We start from the raw sequence: 12,625 nt of genomic DNA on the forward strand, positions 1-12,625 counted from the left end.
TGCAACTTCTCGCTGTTTCCCAGGACTTACGCAGAGATTCATGGAAAACACACATTGTATTGCAGCCCCCAATTCCAGCCTCCCTTCTGTAATATCTGCTTCTCGTTAGGACTATTGTCACCCTTTCACACGCCTCTTCCCCGAGAATGGCTGGCTATAAAGCAGTGTGTGTTTTGCTTTATTGCCACTGGCGTTATGTAGGTCATTAAGACCTCATCGCTCAAGCAAGGAGGCTTAATCTTGTTTTTAAATACGATGGTTCTAAGATTTTAAGACATTTGTAAACACCAGCTGGAAGGTATTTGTTCTTTCTGTGAAGAGCATGGGACTTGGTGTCCTGGCCACTGAGCAAGGAGCCACGGATGGCATTGCAACAGCCCCTGTATAAGTTAGCCCGGCTGTGGATTCTTAGGGGAAAAAAATACAGAAAGAGAGCAAAATAACTGCGAGATGGAAAGAATGTTTAGAGAAGATCCCCACAAAGGACATGTGACAGGCACACAAGAAAACTGCTGGTTCAAGAAGCCAGGTTTCAGGGCAATTACTTAAAGCCAGACTGCCTCTGCTCCGCACTGAGTTGATTCCTCTTGACAGGAAGGGAAAGGGGCCAGGGAGGAGAGCAGACTTATTGTCTCTCCCAAGCTGGTGAATATTATATGAATGCTCCTTTATGATGGGGAAATGGTGATGTGAGCGCCACTGATATTCATGAGGTACCAAAGCCAGCCTCCTGTAATAGACTCTAAAAGCATTCACAAAAGCCTTAGCAGGGGGCACGGAGAGGGAGTGTGTCTCTTCTCGGGATCTGAATGGAGTCCTTCTTTCAAAGTGACCTCGGGCTCCTACCAGGCCATTTCCCCTGGAAAGCTGCAGAATTGCTTGACTAATACTGAACAGGTGAGCCAGAGGGGAACATCTTTCAGGAAGTTTCTGTAATTTTCATTCAGTGATGGGAAAGGAAGCCAATTCCTCCTGCTGGGGCAAAAGGACAGCAAACACTCCCCAGGCAGACTCAAGAAGGAAGAAGGGCGACGCATTCTGGGGACTGGCAGGGTGGTCGGTGAAGAAGAAATGTCGCTCTGAAGGCAGAGCAGCGGACCGCACTCTCCCCTCTGGCTGAGCGCTGGGCAGCCTTGCGGATGCTCCTCCGAACTATGACAGCTGGAAACAGGTGAACTGTGCAGATTAAAGAGCCCACCCTGCCTTCGCAAGCATGAAAACAATCTCCGCTAACCTTTCTAGGAGGCATTTATTCTCTTCCCACCATTGTCTCTGCCTTTCCAAAGCCCTGGACAGAGCCAGCATTGTAAATACCAATGCGCCAATTAAAAATGTAAGGATGCAAGCCCAACTGCGCCAGCGTCCACTGGTCTGCAGTGGGACAGTGGTCCAGGGGAAACAATTGAAATCTAATAGACCCCCTTGGGGATCACCTGCTTCCACACATTGTTCCCTGCCATCATCACTGACCCAAAATAGGACCATCTGACAGGGAATGGGCTGTGCAATCTACAGAGTCGGCGCCATATGGAACAGGAATTCCAATTGCCCATTGCAATGCACAAAAACAATTCAGAATTCTAACTCTATTTCCCTGGCAATCGAGTTTAACTATCACTGGGCTTGCTGTAATCAAATTCTGTTGCTGTATTTATTAAATATAAGTTGCTAAACATATGGCTCAAGGGATGGGCAATAGTTACGTGGAGTCAGGTTTAGCAAGAGTATTATTTTTCAGGTCTGCCCCCAGGTATTCAAGGCCAGTAGGGTCAACCGGCCTGTGGCTGCTCAGAGCCCATTAAAAATGGGCCTTCTCAGTCGTGGAAGTGAGTTCTCTTGATGGTATACGCGGTTGGTTAGAAGTTACAGCTAGAGAGGTGACGATTATGGGTTCAATTCTGGTGCCAGATGGCTCCGTCTCCTCTTTATCCAGCCAACATTTTAGTAAATACCTATTGTATACCATGCCCAGTGTTAGGACTTGATGAGACCAAGCTGAGTAAATCACGGCCAGTATACCTGCCTAGAAGCCATTCATTCTAATGTGGGAGAAGCACAGGAAAACATAAATTGAGCTAGAATGTGGTTTGTGCTGCGCACTAAGTGGGCACAGATTGAGATGTGTGGGAGGCAAGGAGGGAGGAACAACTAAAATATAACGTTCCCCGTTATTTGCACAGAGCTTTACAGTTTATAACTTCTAAGCCTGGCACAAAACTTAAAAGCAGATATGTTTCATCCACCAAGGGAGGAACTGAAGTCAGATACTTCAATTGCCCAAGGTCACGGGAAAACACACTGCTCACCTGCATCTTGCCAGCCCATCCACAAACACGAGGTGCTGATCCCACACTGAGAGCCCGTGGGCAGCCCAGGAAACCCCATCTCAAGACTCAGAGCTCAGCTCCCTTCCTAATGACTAGCAGCAGAATCTTCATAGACTAAGGAGCTCTATTAATGACCTGGGCCTTACTCACGGTTCGCCATGCAGGACCCAGCATCACAAGGAATGCATTGAAAAATATAATGGTAGAGAGGGCAGGTAAACACACCTGTGTATCTCTGCACCCTTCTGAAATGCCACGCCGAGAACAATACAATGATTTTTTAAGGCTGCATACAGTCATGAGGGTATAAAAGGGGGGGCATAAAATTTTAGCGCCCAGAGTCGATGAACAAGTGGTAATAAACTTAGCATGTCAGAGAAGGCTGGAATCCAAACCTGCAGTGAGAAAAACCCAGAATTATGAAATCTCAGGATGCTGGGAAAATGAGAAACATCTTAAAAGCTTTCCATAGAGAAAAAAATAGATTAAAATATTTTTGAACTGGGATTAAAAACCACCTGAGACTTTTTCAATAGTCACATAGGAAACTAGAAGACAATGAATAGATGACCTCAGGTTTGGAGGGAAAACTATTCCTATGCTTAATCTATTAGAAAGAATAAAATAAATATGTTTTTCAGATATAAAAGTTATCTAAAATGTGTCTTCAGCTCCTGCTCCCTTTTTGAAAGCTACTGGAAGACCCAAAAGTAAATGAAGAAGGGTGTAGAAACGGGACCTAGGAGATCAGGGACCTCAGCACGGGAGAGGGTGTAATACTGAGTGGACTGTAAGCTATGGGGTTGCCAGGAGGGCGGCTGGGGAGACCCAGACGGCGACCATCAGACGGCAAGACATAGGAAGGCATGTTCCCCAGAAAAGGAGTGACTCCAGTAGATTACCCCACGGGTTTCAAAACCACTGAGAGGAGATCTGGCTTGGGGAGGAATTAAAGATAGTTGTGTGTATAACTAAGTGAAAAAAGAATTGAAGTATTTAATTCAGGGGAAAATTGTACAAGAAAAATAAAATCACAGTGCCCCGGATGACTTGGCAGTGGAAGCACTTGTGTATAGCCTCACAGTGATGTAAACAGTGCATGTTGTCCAATGAAAATGAGATGTAACCATAGTGGGAGCATGGGGGGAGGAGAAGTTGTATGGATGTGTGTGTGTGTTTGTGTGCACATGTGTAGGCATGCCTCAGAGGGCCAAATCTTACTTTTTTAGAGTAGGAAATCAATAGATTATGTCTAACATTGAAACATGAGTAGTGTTAAATATATTATTTTAAATTATTGAGGAAATTACCAGAGGAAAGATTCGATAATTGAAAGTGATTGCCCCTGGGGAGTGTGAATCTAGGCAGGGACTGAGGGCTTTTATTTTAAACCTCATAGAACCACTTGAACTTTTTGAACTATGCTATCTTGTCAAAATTAAAATGTTTTTTAAAGCAAGAACCCTAATCATCTTATTGAAGGCAGCATCCAGTGGACACCAAATGCTCTTTTTGACTGGACTACACAGCTCCTTTAGCCACGGAGCTGCTCCGGCTGCCCCCAGGCCGGTGCTCAGCGGCCTGGAGCCTGCCGGGCCTGGGTGATCTCATTTCTGCCAGCCACAGGTGCCAAGAAACCCACTGCTAATGGATCCTAGGGGACACGGCAGGAAACCCTGGGCTCAGCAGGATTTCGCTGTGCGGGAATCAGACCGAGCCTGGTCTGCTTTCCCAAAGGGTGAAGGGCTCTTTTTGCTCTCGCTGGGATTTTTTTCCCTTTGGTTTCCCAGCAACTGTGATGTTGAAGGAAGGAGGGTAGAGGTTTTGGATGAAATAAGGAAGATGTATCTTTTCTCATTGGTCTGAACCCAACAACGTTGAATAGCTCTGCTCTTAACCTTATTAATCAGTGAGTCAAGCAGCAAAAATTGAATTTCTATAATGGAATCAGACTCTATGGATGGATATAATAGCAGCCAATGAGGTTTCTATTCTAATGGAAGGGAGGGGAATGCACGTGGGCCCGGCACATACCTGCATGCATTTAACCGCAGGAGCGCGAGTTAAAAGGCCAAGGAATCAGCTAAGACACTAGCCTAGCTTAAGTCCTGATAGACAGCGTTTCTCCCTTGTAAGTCTAGTTTGGCCAGAACTATGATCAAAACCAAAAACAAAGCTCTGCCTTAGGTGCCTCTGCCACATTCCCTGATGGGTGCTGTTGGTCGGCACCATCCAAAGGGGAAAATAATATTGGTGAGGATTGTTGGGGATTCGTCCCATCAAAAGCCCCAGTTCTTTCCACGCCACAGCAGTGCGTCCCTTCTTCCTTTCTGCCTTCTCTAGTCTAATCACACAGTTAGATACCAACCTAAGTAAATGTTTAGAGGAACCACCTTATTGGGCTTCAAGTTTCCGAATGAAGGGACCACCATTTAAATAAGCCTCCCGGGAATAGGAACAACTTCTCTGATTGGTGAGTTTGGGAGAAAACCTTGAGTTATGGGGTCCAGCCCCTTCTTTTCTCGCTTTTTGGGGTGGCAGCCTGCTCATTGGGAAGACTCATTCTCTGCCTCTCCCTCATGGGGTAAGCTGCAGATGCAGGTCCAACTGGAGAGGATGGCATCATCCAGTGAGGCCTGGGTGAGCGTTTAATTCTGAGGGGCGCTAGCAAGCCTCTTACCCAGAGATCTAGGCCACACACTCCCTTCTGGCTATTTTTTGTCTTTTTTCCAGCCATCAAGTTGCCATTTTGATCTCCAACCACCTATTGTCCCCTCATGCCTCAATAGTGTCACGTCTTCCACTAGGCTGCCTGCTAGTAGTTTCTAGAACATGCCAAGCTGTTTCACCCTCTGGGCCTGCTGTCTTTTTCTGTCACTGGTTGGAACTCCCTCCCCATGACTCTTAAATAGAGGCCGTCCCAGACCACTCCGTAAACCCCTCTCTGCACATTTTTCTCAGTCATAGCTCCCTGTTTGTTGTCCTGATGGCTGTAATCACAGCATATGTTCTTACGCACTTATTAATTTATTGTATATCTTCCCTGTAGATGAAAACTCCACAGGGCAAGGGCTTTATTTTGTTCTTTATTGTGTCTCCAGCATTTATCATAATGCGTTACTCATAGCAGGTCCTTAACAAATATTTGTTGACTCAATTAATGAAGTTAATGCTTTCTAATCTTACCATTTGCGACAGCATGGATGGACCTAGAGGGTATTATGCTAAGTGAAATAAATCAATCAGAGAAAGAAAAATACCATATGATTTCACTTATATGTGGAATCCAAAGAACAAAATAAATGAACAAACAAAATAGGAACAGAGAACAGACACAGAGAACAGATGTATGATTGTTCATCTACACGAACAATCCCTAAAGGGGAGGGGGTTGGGAGACTGGGGTAAAGAGCCAAAGGGATTAAGAAGTACAAATTGGCAATTAAAAAATAGTCACGGTGATGTAAAGTGTAGCATAGGGAATGTAGTCAATAATATTGTAGTAACTGTGTATGGTGTGAGCAGGGTACTGGAAATATCAGGGGGAACACTTTGTAAAGTATATGATTGTCTAACCACTGTGATGTACACCTGAAACTCATACAAAATAATGCTGAAGGTAAACTGCAATTGAAAAATTACAAAAATTAATGTTTTCTACATGTTTGGGTGTTAAAGCATTGAATAGCTCTAACAATAGCTCAACAAATATACCTTCAGGGATCCATTTTCTCTGTTTCTTTAGTTGACCAGTTGGCTCCTGGTCCAAGGTGTGCTGATAGCATGTGCACCTGGTTCTTACCTGGGACACTGACTTATCTGCTTCCTCTCTTCAACCTGCGACAGGAGTCCTCCTGCAGGCTGTTCTTAGCTTCTACACAATCCAGCCAGAATTCTAGTTATTATTTGCCATGCCATTCCATTCAAACCTATCCTTTGGATTCCCCGCCCCCTCATTTTACTCCTCCCTGTGCACATTCAATTTTCCCTTTATAACACTGTGTCTCTGTCCAAAGGGGATCAGTACGGCTGCCTCTCAGCTCCTCCTTCAACCTGAAGATCATGTTTTCCTTGGGATTTCTCCATCAAGGTGCCATAGCACTTTGTATTTAAAAATTAATATCTGTATATGTTCAAAGGTTTTAAAAAGTCATGAAGACAATACATTTATATTTTAACAGAAATAATCCTCACCCACAGTCTAAGTGGTTTCCCTGGAATTTTACCCGTAATTCCGGGAAGTTTCTTGCCATCGCCCAAAGCACTTGTAAGTGCAACTGGGTCGGAAGGCACTCGCGAGGTCGCAGGGCTCCACCAATGGCCAGGAGTACTTGCTACCGTCTGCCTGAGAAGGTCCTGCCAGGACAAGGGTGGGACAAAGCAACTCATGGGAGGGTTTTGTTCTCATGAAATTTTGAGTTCCGCCCAACTGCACTTGACCTATAGGCTCTTACATAGTTCAAAGTCATTCTTAGACTTTTCTAGAACTAGTGTAAGACAAGATTTACAGAGGTTTTTACCCATTATGACTCATTGTCTTAAAAGCCTTCTGCCTATGAATCATATATATATATACATATATATATGATTATAAACACATATATATGAGTTATAAGTACACATATGAATATAGATGAAGTCTATTTAAGGTAGAATTGTAAGTGACCTTTGAAAGTAGAAAATTATATATCCAATAGCAAGTGGTGTTCCAAGTTAAAATATCATTAATTTGGGGGTATTTTCTTTCTTTTGTAAGGGGAGTGGTCTCAGGACAGACTGCCTTCACAACAGACTTTTCTAGATTTAGGAAAATTCATATTCTTCTTACCCTGAGCTTCCTTGGACCTGGGTAGCCGAGGCTTAAATGGGTGCTAGTATGAAATATTCTGATTTAATACACAAATAGGCCCCCATGGGATATTCAAGTGATGCCCAGGTAGCTTGAAAACACCCTAAACTACTGGCTGCATTCATGCTTTATACTTGATGAAAATATGTAACAAGATACACATATTCAATTATCTTTTCTTTCCTATCTTACCATAATTTTCACTTCTTCTTCTTACTATTTTGTGAACTGAGCACATTTCTATTATGTCCATATTATGTCCAGTATTACAAACAGGCAAAAGCAATATTTATATTTTCTTATGTATTATTATATATAAGCATATACATATATATGTGTGTGTGTGTGTGCACACAGGAGAGAGAGAGAGAGATAATCCTATAATAAATGCCTGGGTTCAATAAAATGTCCCTATCGTAACAGTTCGACCTGACAAAAATAAATTAAGTCTCTCATTTATTAAGACTCATTAAGTCCTCTGGTTATAAATGCTGTTGGAAAATGTTCTGTGATGAGGGATACAACCTTATGGAACACAAATTTTGGAAGAAGACGTTATGTCTGCTGATATGCTAGAGCCAACCTGAGTCCCTAATTATGAATAAAGAATTGATCCGAGAGACAGAAACTGGAAGGACTTCTCAAGGGAAAAATATATTTATATGTATATTTACATGTATAATATTTATATTATTTATATTTATACTTATATTTATATCAGAGAAAACTGCTATCATTGCAGGGGAAGTGGTCCTCAGGTTCTGCTCTGTGGCTTTTCTCACTCTTTCTGTGGCAGCCTAAATTTTAGGAGAGAAGACACAAGGATGTCAAAAGGAAAAGAGCTCAGACTCAGAAATATAAAAGACAAATGAAATGTGTCCCTCCAACTCAGAAGAGGTTGGGTTGCTGCTAATAACCAGCTAGAGGCACAATCGGGACTGAGCATTCTGTCTTTCCTCTGCCATCCTGCTCCGCGCGATTCCCAAGGAGAGGGATGCTAAGTACCTCCAGGGCCTACACTGGGACTGGTGTGAAGCCTCACTCCGGGCCTTCTCGACACAGTCCCAGACTCTGACTGGCATTCTATGAAAAAGAGAACCCCAGAAGAAATATCCCCAAAGAGATGGAGAGAATGTTTCAGACCTCAACTCAGTGACTCTCCTTGACTGTGGTCCCTTTACACCACCATTCTTCACTAGGGGATGGAAGCAGGTGAGGGCAGAAGAGAGCCCAGAGGGTATTGAATTGATCCTGAGCGGAGCACCTGCCTCTAAACTCTAAATAGGGCGAATAGATCCATAATAATTAGGATGAAGGAAAATAAGTCCCTGGATCTCCGGCAGCGAAGGAAAGCCCCCCAGAAGGCCTGTCATGGCAAAAAGGCTCCAAAGTGATGTGCCGGTTCAGATGGGATTCGGAGTTCACAACAAAGAAAGGAGGTAATTTTAATCAAGGTATGAGGATAAGATGAAAATGAGATTACCATAATTTGTGAGAAATGTTCTATAAGAGCATGTTCTTTCTGATTAGGTGCATCATCAATAAATTAGAAGTTGATAGTATAAAGTTTATATAAAAATAGCGATAGATAGGTGATCATTTCCACCTAAGGCAAAATTCCTAGGATGCAAGTAGATTTGCCTGCAACATTCCTGGTGCATGGTAGGTCCACTAACCATGTCAAATTAGTGACTTCTGAATGAATAAGCTATAATCCATATTTTTAACCTCATGGTCTTAGATTACGCACTTTTTTCTAGTGGCTGCATCCTTAACTGTAAGCAAAGTGCCAAATAAAAAGAAATTGAACAATTTTGAGCTATTAGTAAATACTACTGGGGAGGGGTTTGTGGGTGTGCTTGTTTGTTGTAACAAGGAATATACTAACAGTAGGTTGCATAGAAGCTCCTATTGTTATTCAGATGATGGGGAGAGCCAAGGAAAATTCGCATCTTAGAAGTCCCGTCTTCTTTACTTGGAATTTATCTTGGCTTTTAGAGCATTTTCCTAGACTTAGGATTTTGAAACAGTGAATTCTTTTTATGTTTATAACATCCCTTGACTCGTAAGTCACAAGAGAACCGATTAACCTAACTCTCTAAACTCTACTAAAGAGTTTAAGGGGATATCCATTCTCCAGCACCAGGAGATGAGTTTGTGGGTCCAGTGAGTTTTCAGGGCCACCTCCTCACTCACGATGGTGGACTTTGCTTCTAGCCAAGACGAGAACAGAAGGGGCTGACACAGGTCTTCTATTTTCACTCTAATGAGTACTATTTTCGTTTGTTTCAGAGAGCAGTCCCCAAGAAGACTGACGACAAGATGAGGTTCGTTGGTTTCCTTTTTCTCTGACAGGTTCAAAAGTGCTGTGCAGGTGGCAAATTAGACTTGGCTTCCCATTAATTGGTAGGAAGAAACTTTCTCTCCCGCTGTTCAGAACGTCAGTGGATACTTTAGCACGCACAGGGAGGTTTTGTGAAATTATCATTATTATATCTGTCATTGCTGCTGCTAATGCCGTGGGCACTGTCTGTGAGAAAAATTATAAAGGGCTGATATCAATTAGAAGCCCTTCTGAACAAATGTCTTAAAGTAGCTAGGAACTTGAGATAACTCATGGTGGAGTGAGGAACAAACCACTGATATAAATTCTCAGCTCTGGGCTTGGATTAAGAACTTATGTGATTGTCTTTAAAGATTTTGAGAAAAAAAATAAAGAATAATATTCAGACAATAATGGTTATGACGTGTTATCATTTATCCAGCTCCTACAGTGTGCAGATGGCGGTATTTTACCTTTATTTGGTCTTTGGACCTACAGAGGTCATTATTCCTTGCTCCCTGGGGAAGTAAGGCCTTGGCCCAACTTCACACAGCTTGTGAGTGGTAGAGCCCTTAGTCAACCTCAGTGTATAACTGGAGGGACCGCAGCCCAGCAAACCACAAAGACAAGGGCCTGGAGCCTTCCTTCCTAGGACACTGCAGCAAACAAAACCAAAGACCGACACTTGGTGGAACCAAACCAGGATTTAAATCCAAGGACAACTAAAGGAAGAGCAGAAGAAGGGAACGTGTTTTTCTAAAGCCTGGTGGTCTTTTCCATGAACAGAGATTTTTTTCTTTCTTTCTGATAGACCAGCCCTAGGTATGTTGTGGGATAAGAACCTGAGGGTGAAGAAGCAGCAACGTGTAATCACTGACCACTGTGATGGCTTCGTGTTGTGACAACCAGGCTAAGCTAAACTACATTCCCCAGAATGCCCTTGTGTGTGTTTCCGATTAGGGTGGGCGGCAAGGGAGAGTCTTCCTGAGCTGCAGCCTCAAAGGGAGGTGGCTGCCATTCTCTAATACACACGCACCTTCTCCCAGATATTTAATCACACACTAGTTTAGATGCTACAGTGAAGGGATGTTGCAGGTGCAATTAAAGTCCCAAATCAGTTGATGTTGAGTTAATCAAAAGAGAGATTATCCTGGATGGGCCTGACTTAATTAGATGGGAGCCTTTTCAAGAGGGATGAAGAAGCCCTCCTTGAATATCACAGGTTCTGAGCAACAGAGGGGAAGGTAAGCTGTAAAATGTTTCCACATTCTGAGATCTCTGCACTTACCTCATTGCTGCAGACCTGCTGACTCACCTCACTGGCAGGAGCAGCAGCTGGGGCTGCAATTTCCCTCCCTTCCTTCCTGCCTGCCTGCCCTGGGGACTTCAAAAGCCAGCTCCTACAAGTGCCTAAGCCTATTCGTAATATAAATTACAAATATATATAACATATATGCATACATAGGCACATATATATCTCCTACCGCTCTTTCCTCTGTTACACTCTGACCGACACAAGAACCACAGCACGTTTGAATATCAGCCCTGCCCACCAGCTAAATAGGCTTGCCTGGGAACTGTCTTTCCAAAGAGAGGGGTGGGCACTGAATGGTAGAGTATTCTAGGTAAAAGAACAGGCAGGAAAAATTAATATTAAGCCATGCCCAACAGTGAGGGAGAGGGTGTTGTCTGAATGGAATAACACACTGTATCAGTCTGCTTGGGCTGCCATAACAAAACACCGCAGACTGGGTGGCTTAAACCGCAGACATTTGTTTTCTTAATTTGGAACCTGGAAGATCAAGCTACCAGCAAGGGTTGGTTTCTGATGGGACCTCTCAATGGCTTGTAGACAGCTGCCTTCTCACTGTGTCCTCAAATGGCCTTTCCTCTGTGCATGTGCAGAGAAAGAGAGAGAGAGAGCTCAGGTATCTCTTCCTTTTCTTATAAGGACACAGATCCTATTGGATTAGGACTTGACTCATATAACCTCATTTATCTCCCTCAAGTCTCCATCTTCAAATACAGTCACATTGGAGATTGAAGCTTCCATCTGTGCAATTTGGAAGGACATAGTTCAATCCATTATACACAACTGGTGAACAAAAAGGGAAATTTTTCCAAAATTAGAGAAGTTTGAAGGATGGCTCTTCCTACTAAGAAGTAGGTAGTTATTGGTAGAAAGAATTCTACAGTTTTGGTCATCACAGCATCTCAGCACATTTTTTAATCCAACTTCTCTCCTGCTCTCTGGTTCCCACCAACCATTTAGAAGGTCTTTGTCTTGTCTTTACCAGATCATATCTCAATCCAGACTCTTTCATGATTTTTTAAAAGAAATCCAGTTCATGGTTTGTTCATAGATTTTACTAGAGAATCATAAGAGAAAACAGAAAGGAGGGCTTACATTGCACATCTGGTAGCAAAACAGTTAAAGTCTTCTGAATACAGAACTCTCTTAGACTCCTACTGTGGCCCTCAGACAGAATTCCCACACCCAGCGTCAGCCTTTTGTTCCTTTATTGTCCTAAGTAATTCTGCCTTTACACTGACTACCCTATCAGGCTATTGTTACTTAATATGACATAAATTTGAAATCTCAACCCACCAACCCAAGCTATTTATTAAACAACACAAACTGGGCTCCCTCAGAGAAGTTCTAGTAAAAGATCCTTTTCTCCATCTTGCTTCAGGAAAAAGAGAATTGTTCAGGGAGTTTGATGCCTGTATAAGACAGGTACACGCAGGCAAAGGGACAGCCCTAGGCTGTGACTGAGACACACCGGCTGGCTAGTCATTGGTGGCGGGGGGGCTAATTCATGCAGGGCCACGGGGAGAGGGGGAGGTGGGCTTCCAGGAGCCACAGACAAGCAGATATTATTTCTCAGAGACCAGACTCAATTCTTCAGGAAAGAAGAGATGCAGCAAACCTGATGTCATTCCCGTCCCCCGCTCCTAATCACTGAAGAGAAACAGGCACTCTCTTGACAGCCTGTTGGGACAGTTGGGCTCATAGAATATAGTGCAGCTCCCCCTGAAGGAATTCTCTGTGCTGCCCATAAAAATGGCTAATTTAACACAAGATCAAATTAATAATGGAACATAACTTTGCCACAGCACCGAAGG

Source organism: Miniopterus natalensis, chromosome 19 (assembly GCF_054644295.1).
Source record: "Miniopterus natalensis isolate mMinNat1 chromosome 19, mMinNat1.hap1, whole genome shotgun sequence".
NCBI lineage: Eukaryota > Metazoa > Chordata > Mammalia > Chiroptera > Miniopteridae > Miniopterus > Miniopterus natalensis.